This window comes from Periplaneta americana, chromosome 14, assembly GCF_040183065.1.
Source record: "Periplaneta americana isolate PAMFEO1 chromosome 14, P.americana_PAMFEO1_priV1, whole genome shotgun sequence".
NCBI classification, from domain to species: domain Eukaryota; kingdom Metazoa; phylum Arthropoda; class Insecta; order Blattodea; family Blattidae; genus Periplaneta; species Periplaneta americana.
The window spans coordinates 122,240,480-122,247,964 of record NC_091130.1 but is presented as its reverse complement, the minus strand read 5'-3'; the positions used below and the strand labels follow the sequence as shown (position 1 = coordinate 122,247,964).

Genomic DNA, 7,485 nt, shown 5'->3' with positions numbered 1-7,485 from the left:
ATTCATTTATATTCTCTAAATTGATCTTCAATTTTGGTAATTTGTCTTCTATTACTAAAATATGAGAATTTACAAGAGTGGTGTGATTTGTAACAATTGTTGTGATAAATGCATAAGAAAAACGTAATTGTGTAATTAAAAATTGACGAAAAATTGTTACCATAACAGATAAATTCTGTAGGACCAAAAATAAATATTTACGTAGCTTCAGAATACTAATTCAAGAAATGATACTCCTGAATTATAGTCATTCTTTAACCGTAATATTCTTTTACCCTTAAGGGGAGAGGATGGCATTTTTTGGTGAAAAAGAATCGATTTTCAAAAACAAATTCTTAATATACTCTGTGATATGTCTGGAATGCATAGCATAACATTTTGTGGATATTTGTGCCCTTATCGGATGTTGAGTCGCCATTTTTAAACTTACTACGTTATGGATTTTTAAATCACTCGCCCACTTTTATTGTTGTTTCCGGTAAATTACATTAAAAAAATGTTTATTTAAAATACCCTTTGATATGTTTGGAATGCATTACATAACATTTTGTGGGTATTTGTGCCCTTATCGGATGTTGAGACGTCATTTTTAAACTTCCTGCGCTATGGATTTTTAAATCACACGCCCGATTTTATTGTTGTTTCCGGTAAATTATATTGAAAAAATGTTTCTTTAAAATACCCTTTGATATGTGTGGAATGCATTGCATAACATTTTGTGGGTATTTGTGCCCTTATCGGATGTTGAGACGTCATTTTTAAACTTCCTGCGCTATGGATTTTTAAATCACACGCCCGCTTATATCGGTTTCCAGTAACATATTTTTTTTTTACTACATTGCCAGACAAAAATGGATATAATTTCTGAACTATTAAAGATACATGCGTGAAATGTAGAACACACATTCTTTAGACAACTAGGAAACGTTTCTCTGTTACAGAATTTTGTCAATTTATTTCATTTTAAAATTAAATTCGTTTGTTTGGAAGAAAAGAAATTTGAAAATCGTTATTAAATTTTAATTGTTTATTTTACAAACGTAGGGACTAATATCAAAATCCTGTTACAGACAGTTTGTAGAACATGCTTTTGCAAATACATTGCAAAAAACTTTTTGAATTTATCTTTAAAAGCGGTTTAGACATAACGGTTTTAGTACAATCCTGCATTGGGTATATATTTTTTTCAAATTTGGGCCCCCAAATATATATATTTTTTCAAAATACTTTTATTTGGTTGAGTTGCCACAGCTATGAGCTCTCTACATACAAAAAATTAATATTTCACACCAAATAGGAAAAAAGTTTTAAAAAATACTATCCTCTCCCCTTAAAACTAAAGAATAATATTATTTTACAAACAACTTCAAATTATACAAATCTGGCTTTCAGGTAGTAGCTCCCTGTAAAGCAGGTTAGAATAATTTCAAGGAAAAATTGTTCCGGGGCCGGGTATCGATCCCGGGACCCTTCGCTTAGCGCGCGAACGCTCTACCGACTGAGCTACCCCAGGAACTAAATACGACACCGTCACAATTTTTTCTTTTATCTGACAAGACGCCAGAACTCAACTGTGAGTGCACACAAATACTGTGTGACTTTAAATTGTGGCTTTCTGTTGACGTACCTCCAGTAACGAATGTATTATACAATTCTGGCTTTCAGGTAGTAGCTCCCTGTAAAGCAGGTTTAAATAATTTCAAGGAAAAATTGTTACGGAGCCGGGTATCGATCCCGGGACCCTTCGCTCAGCGCGCGAACGGTCTACCGACTGAGCTACCCCAGGAACCATACACGACACCGTCACCTGAAAGCCAGATTTGTATAATACGTCCATTTGTTAACAAGAAAGGAAATCAGAAAATTGTTATTAAATTTTAATTGTTTATTTTACAAACGTAGGGACTACTATCAAAATTCTCTTACATACAGTTTGTAGAACATGCTTTTGCAAATACATTGCAAAAAACTGCTTGAATCTATTTTTAAAAGCGGTTTAGATATATCGGTTTTAGTACAATCCTGCATTGGGTATATTTTTTTCAAATTTGGGCCCCCAAATATTTTTTTTTTTAAATATTTTTATTTGGTTGAGTTGCCACAGCTATGAGCTCTCTACATACAAAAAATTAATATTTTACACCAAATAGGAAAAAAAGTTTAAAAAAATACCATCTTTCCCCTTAAAACTAAAGAATAATATTATTTTACAAACAACTTCAAATTATACAAATCTGACTTTCAGGTAGTAGCTCCCTGTAAAGCAGGGTTGAATAATTTCAAGGAAAAATTTTTCCGGGGCCGGGTATCGATCCCGGGACCCTTCGCTTAGCGCGCGAACGCTCGACCGACTGAGCTACCCCAGGAACTAAACACGACACCGTCACAATTTTTCCTTTTATATCCACACAACTCACATGACCTGACAAGATGCCAGAACTCAACTGTGAGTGCACACAAATACTGTGTGACTTTAAATTGTGGCTTTCAGGTAGTAGCTCCCTGTAAAGCAGGTTAGAATAATTTCAAGGAAAAATTGTTCCGGAGCCGGGTATCGATCCCGGGACCCTTCGCTTAGCGCGTGAACGCTCTACCGACTGAGATACCCCAGGAGCCATACACGACACCGTCACCTGAAAGCCAGATTTGTATAATACGTCCTTTTGTTTACAAGAAAGGAAATCAGAAAATTGTTATTAAATTTTAATTGTTTATTTTACAAACGTAGGGACTAGTATCAAAATTCTGTTACAGACAGTTTGTAGAACATGCTTTTGCAAATACATTGCAAAAAACTGTTTGAATCTATCTTTAAAAGAGGTTTAGATATATATATATATAGAATTTAGTACAATCTTGCATTGGGTATATATATATATATATATATATATATATATATATATATATTTTCAAATTTGGGCCCCCTAATAATATTGTTTTTCAAAATATTTTTATTTGGTTGAGTTGCCACAGCTATGAGCCCTCTACATACAAAAAATTAATATTTTACAGCAAATAGGAAAAAAGTTTTAAAAATTACCATCCTCTTCCCTTAAAACTAAAGAATAAGGTTACTTTACAAACAACTTCAAATTATAAAATATTGAGATTAGGACAGAATGTCTTCGGAAATAAGCTCCTTAAGAGGTGGTAAAACCTCGTAAATCACTCTGTACAATAATCATACTGATTAGTTATTTACAAAAATGTGTATAACCTTTGAAGTCTTTCGTCGTCGTGATCTTCTCTTCTCAGTAACTTGAAAAAATTACTAGGTCAATCAATGTTGCCGAAGGAAACCACAATGGCAGACAACGACTACGTTATTCCAGCTTACTTTGCGAAGACGTATCTCGCTACAATGGCGCATTTGTGCTCGGATCTTTTTGTGTAGCTGCGCGCCCGATATCGCGTAATGCGGTTTTCTTCATCTGTTTAGAGACGCTTCAGGTAAAACGCAAGTAGATTCCGTATGCTCGGCCACTTTGCATCTTGCAGCATTCTCCGACTGTTCAGAGTTTTGTATTGAGAGATCCTGGCAGCGGCAAGATCGATTTCGGATAGAACCTCCCTGCCGCTAGAGTCTTCTTTTCTTCTTTCTGAATCCCTTCCTCCTCAACCCCAGTCCATCTATACTTCATCCCTAAACCTCCGTCCGTTAGTAGCTACAAGAGCTCGTCTGTTAAGACCAGAAGTCCGTTTCGCAATGTTAACGAATTACAAATAGGCATAAACAATTTAAAGATCACAAGTAAAAGTTTACAAATGACTGAATTGTGGAACACCGTTCACTTACTTACTTTCAAATGTCTTTTAAGGAACCCGGAGGTTCATTCCCGCCCTCACGCAAGCCCGCCATTGATCCCTATCCTGTGCAAGATTAATCCATTCTCTATCATCATATCCCACCTCCCTCAAATGCATTTTAATATTATTCTCTCATCTACGTCTCGGCCTCCCCAAAGATCTTCTTTCCTCCGGTCTCCAAACTAAACACTCTATATGCATTTCTGGATTTGACAATACGTGCTACATGCCCTGTCCATCTCAAACGTCTGGATTTAATGTTCCTAATTATGTCAGGTGAAGAATACAATGCGTGCAGCTCTGCGTTGTGTAACTTTCCCCATTCTCCTGTAATTTCATCCCTCTTAGCCCCAAATATTTTCCTAAGAACCTTATTCTCAAACAACCTTAATTCCTGTTCCTCTCTCAAAGTGAGAGTCCAAGTTTCACAACCATACAGAACAACCGGTAATATAACTGTTCTATAAATTCTAACTTTCAGATTTTTTGACAGCAGACTAGATGACAAAATCTTCTCAACCGAATAATAACAGACATTTCCCATATTTATTCTGTGTTTAATTCCCTCCCGAGCGCCATTTATATTTATTACAGTTGCTCCAAGATATTTTAATTTTTCCACCTCTTCGAAGGATAAATCACCTATTTTTATGTTTCCATTTCGTACAATATTCTGGTCAAGAGGCATAATCATGTACTTTGTCTTTCGGAATTTACTTCCAAACCAATTCCTTTACTTGCTTCTAGTAAAATTTCCGTGTTATCCCTAATCGTTCGTGAATTTTGTCCTAACATATTCACATCATCCGCATAGACAAAAAGCTGGTGTAACCCGTTCAATTCTAAACCCTTTGTGTTATCCTGAACTTTCCTAATGGCATATTCTAGAGCAAACTTAAAAAGTAAAGGTGATAGTGCATCTCCTTGCTTTAGTCCTCAGTGAATTGGAAAAGCATCAGATAGAAATTTGGCCTATACAGACTCTGCTGCAAGTTTCACTGAGACACATTTCAATTAATCGAACTTCTTTGTTGGGAATACCAAACTCAAAAAGAATATTATATAAAACTTCTCTCTTAACCGAGTCATATGCCTTTTTGTAATCTATGAATAACTTATGTGCTGTACCCTTATACTACCATTTTTTCTCCAATATCTGTCGAATACAAAAAATCTGATCAACAATCGATCTAATACGCCTAAAACCGCATTGATGATCCCCAATAATTTCATACTCAGTTCACAATCTTATTAATTTGTAAGATTTGAGATGCTTTATAAAATCATCTCAAGAAATTCCCATTCATTTAAGTTATAAATGCACCTACTTCAGCATGAAGCGCGCACACTTTTCGCCTGTGCGCACGGAGACAGTGCAACTGTGTGTTTGTCTTGTCTTCGTTGGCTCGGTTTGTAAAGCGAACTAGCGGGTCGAGACGTCTCGGTTGCCAACACTAATTGTAAACATTGTGAAAAGGGACCCAGGACAGAATCTATGAGTGGATGGTGGTTATTTCAAACAGGCCTATTTTCCATTCTACTTCATTTCTAGCAGCACGCACCAACATGTACTCCATCTCGTTTACTCAAAATGGCTTAGAAACAAGCCACCGGAGGTTCATATTCCTATAGCTGACAAGGATATTCCTCATTGTCATGAACCCTGAATATACTATTTTGGAGAGGACTCAATTTCGTTCGTCTGGAAACAATTTCTGTAATGATGAAAGGATCAAATAGGCACATTTCATCCTGAAACTGATTCGTATGGTAGAATAAAAGAAACAATGAGAAGAAAAACCAGCACAACAAAACTACTGACGAAAGAAATCTACAGGAGCGACGGTAGAAGAGAAACAACAGAATTCTCACACAAAGATGAAATATCTATGGAAGATTAGAGTGAAAGACGTAAAATATAGAACAGAACTTTTTTCTGAGATCAGTGACAGAAAAATGTTCTGCAAACATCACGATTTTCGCTGTAATACAAACTTACGGTATATTAAAACATACCATCATTCATATAAAATGGATAACGGTAGTTTTTTTTTTTTTTTTTTTTTTTGGAGAGAAGGAGGAAACATCCCTGTATGGGATGAGTTGCGTGCCCACCGATCCTCTAAGCCAGGAGTCGTCATCTCAGTGCACTATGGTGCAGGCACAGTCTGCTCGCTAGCTCATTTCTATCCCTTAGACATCAAATGTGCAGCAGGAGTTTGGGGGGAAGGAATCAGGTGATGACAGTGGCGTCCGTTCACTTGTTCAATCCTTTTAATCAGTCTCTAATAATTATAGTGAAAATAAAGACGGAAGAAGCATGTATTTAATTTATTTCAAGAGGAACTATGTAATAAGTTAATCACATTTCAGTTTAAGACAAGAAAAAAGTTGTATTTTTCCGTTATGTATTGTAACGGTTTTGAAAGTAAATGGTTCTTTTTTCATATTACAGAAATTGAGAACTTACAAACTTATAATGCATTTTCACTGTTACAAAATATTAAACATATCGAATCCATTAGTAATATTTAAATCATGTCATCCTATTCCTTTGTTTAAGTGTCGTCAATAAAATAAAATAAATTATCTATTTTTATTTGTCACTATATATCACAAAACCAATTATTTGTTATTATGTATAACATATGAAACATATTATCGTTTCTGTTACAAGACTGAAGTAGGCCTAAATTATTTTATTACAATGTAAATAACAAATGATAAAAATTATTTTCGCTGATCATTAGCATTGGTTTTCCTGTACTTTTGAATTCGTTTTTCCCTCACTAACTGGTCAATGTTAGGTGTATATGCTCGTGTAGAACACAATCGAAGAAGACATTGTAAATTATGGTCAGAAAGTTGTCTTCTGTGATGGGATGAGTTGGCTTGGCTCGGCATACTGCACACTACTACCTCCTCAGCCAGCGTCTCAGCGCTCCGCACTTGTATGCAGGCCAGTTGACGATAGCTGCTCTAAGCGCACAGACCTATCACTTGAACCCCGTAACGACCGGTCCCTACAGCCAACAGAGCCCATGTACCGCTCCTGATTCAGCAACCCCCCCCCCAAGGCTCCCTTAACGGTCCGAGGCGGAAGTCCTCCCCCGAGAAGGTCTGCCCCGGGTTCCGTTGCAGATGCTAACCATCATCACTTGAATATAATCCACGGAGGCCGGTCGAGAGAGCCAGCAGCTTCGGAGGGCCGCCTGTAGAGCGATCTGAAAACTGAAGAAGTAACGGGATGATGAATGAAAGGATGATAGGAAAGGAAAGGAATTGGCAAAGATGAAGGGAATTCCAATCGCCTGATAAAGTTACCTGATATTCATCCATATGAGAGAGGAAAAACCCCCGAAAAGAACCTCACCTAGCAACTCGTCCCGACCAGGAATCGAACCGGGCCTGCTGAGTTCAACTGGTGCTGATAATGAGTGCTACTGAACTGAAGAATAAAATTCTATCACTAAAAGAGACTGATTGCTGACTGGTCAGTTTCATTTCGCATAATGGAGGTGTATTGACGCGAAAGGTAATTCGTAAGCTCTCACTTAAACTGAACAATCTACCACTTCATTTATGCTAAAATCTGCTTTCCAAACGAACTTCTGTTCCAGAAAATTAGGTAAGATATTTTTGGTCCTCTTTTAAGACCGGTATGGAATGATCCTTCCA

General features: G+C 36.7%; 1 non-coding gene across 1 annotated transcript; it reads right to left on the bottom strand.

Moving 5' to 3' along the window:
* Positions 1-1,440: 1,440 nt before the first annotated feature.
* On the bottom strand, positions 1,441-1,514 carry TRNAS-GCU (transfer RNA serine (anticodon GCU)). The gene has a single exon. It is a non-coding gene; the product is annotated as a tRNA-Ser (tRNA).
* Between the last annotated feature and the right edge of the window lie 5,971 nt (positions 1,515-7,485).